At 33.0% G+C, this 2,238-nt stretch overlaps 1 long non-coding RNA gene across 1 annotated transcript in view; it reads left to right on the top strand.

Annotated features, from left to right (window-relative positions):
* LOC110097829 overlaps window positions 1-2,238 on the top strand; it is a 10,599-nt gene continuing 8,361 nt past the window's right edge. Inside the window, exon 1 of the long non-coding RNA XR_003702239.1 lies at window positions 1-139. This is a non-coding gene — a long non-coding RNA (uncharacterized LOC110097829). The remainder of the gene's footprint in view (window positions 140-2,238) is intronic.

Raw genomic sequence — 2,238 nt, 5'->3', positions numbered from 1 at the left:
GCGAGGTGCTTTTGGGAAAGCAAAGAAGAAGAATCTTTGAAGCACTAGACGAAGGAGCCTTCATATATAAATCCGTCACCCCCATTCATTTCGATGGGGGTGCTACGGGCGGAACCACCGGGTTGTAGCCCCCAGTGTAGTAAGTTCTCTTAAAACTTAGAAAGCTCTTTAGGAGCCCCCATGGTTGCACGTTCCCTATCATTATGACCATGTAGAAACTTCAATTTTTAGATTATTTTCTTTCTTATTTTACTATAAATCCCCAGATCTATTTACATATGTGTATGCCCAAAGGATTAGAAATAAACATCTTTTCATCCTATACAATGCTAGTGACAGTTAAGGACAAAAATTAAGGATTGAGTCTTAAATAACATAGACTTAGGTTTATGATAAAAACATATAACATTGAAACCTTAGTGATATGTTTTTCTAGAATTAGTGTGTCATAATTTATTAATAATTAATCAATAAAACCTATAAAAACCCAAATCAAAATGTAGAAAAAAACTTAACTTTCAATCAAACTATAATTAATATACATAATCATTAAAATACAAACTTGAACATTAACCTGAACTAAGTAATTGATCTATCAATCAGCCTCCCAACAAACCCAAACTTAAAAGGCGAAAGATAAAATCAAGAGATTAAACCTAAACTAAAACGTCTTAAATAAAAAGACTTCTAAAAGATCAAACTCTAATTTATTAAATTCTCTCATAATTAATTACACACCTAATCTAAAACACTCATAATATTGAATACTAATAAATCAAATCGTAAGTAATTGAGTAAATAACATAAGAAACTTATTAAGAGGCTTAATCAAAATTCCAAAATCTAATAACTCGCATAAAACTTAACTAAACATTAAGCTAATCTTTTAAAATCAATCAACAAACTCCTTAATACACAACAACCACTCTAAAGATGAAGCTTATTGGATGGACTATTCCGAGCTGCGAGGGATGTGTCCTAAAGAGGCATGGCTCCTCGAGCATGGTGGCACAACTCCATGAATGGATTCAATGAAGTGCTAAAGCTTTAAAATTAATTAATTATTAATGAATTAACCAAATAAAAACTCTTAATACAACTATATCAACTTGGTTTTTATGATAAATTATTTCAGACTGTGGAGCTAAGTGTCCTAAGGAGGTTTGGACCTCGAGTCTGATGACATAATGCCACTAACTAGTTGATAGCAAACTTAACTAATTTAACCCTTAATTAATAATAAATTGCTTAATTATTTTTTTTTTAAATTTACAATCAATCAAATTAACTTAATAAAATTGGTTACTACCGGGTAACCCAGTCCTACGAGGCCTACGCTAATAAAAGCGTGTTTGATAGATATCCATAGACACCGCATTCGTAGTCTTCACTCCCATGACACTAATAAAAGTGTGTATGAGGTCTTCGAAGGTACATGTTTTAAAAGACATTTGATTTTCCCCTGCTCTATGGTACTTATAAATAACCCTGCTTCGTCGTAGGCATCGTACTAGATTCCCATCCAACCAAGCTAATAAAAGTGTGTATATGCAATTTTTCGGTACGTCGCAAATGCCGAAATGAGGTTTTAGGTAATTACCCGCCTCTTTGGCATCGCACCGGGGTTCCATCTCACCACACTAGTAAAATTGTGTATTTGCGGTCTTTCGGTGCGCCGCAAACGATGAAAATATGCTCTTTGAGTTTTAGTGGTTAAGGGATTATACATTTGCATTCCAATGGCGACGAAGACAACAAAATACATAAAATCCATATCTTTGTTTCTTTTTTTTTTCTCATTCATTCGTTCTTTCTGTTTTTTTATCTCTCTCCATTTTATTGAATTCTCTATTTTCCCCTCTTTTTTCCTTCTTTTTTTACGAACAATAGTAATAATCACATCATTGTTATTAATATAATAATAATAATAATAATAATATTAATAGCAATAATAACAATATTATTATTAATATCATTTGACAGTAATAATATCTGATACGTCATCACAAAATAATCTTGATTGGGCATGAATCTCGAGGCAAAATCAATTCGGAAACTTCAAAAATTAATTCCGGGAGCATATGAACTCCGATTTCAGCGATCTTACAATCAAATTGAGCGTCTCGGAAATACGAACCCAACGACACCAAGATCAACCCAATCCGAGCCCAAATGAGTCCGAATCAAGGGCTCAAAGTGCTGTCAGAAGGTTCAAACAGCAATTTGAGTTACCAAACG

The sequence above is a fragment of the Dendrobium catenatum genome, unplaced genomic scaffold (assembly GCF_001605985.2).
Source record: "Dendrobium catenatum unplaced genomic scaffold, ASM160598v2 fragScaff_scaffold_133, whole genome shotgun sequence".
Classification (NCBI taxonomy): domain Eukaryota; kingdom Viridiplantae; phylum Streptophyta; class Magnoliopsida; order Asparagales; family Orchidaceae; genus Dendrobium; species Dendrobium catenatum.
The sequence above is the reverse complement of the archived record's forward strand: the minus strand, read 5'-3'. Positions and strand labels throughout refer to the sequence as shown.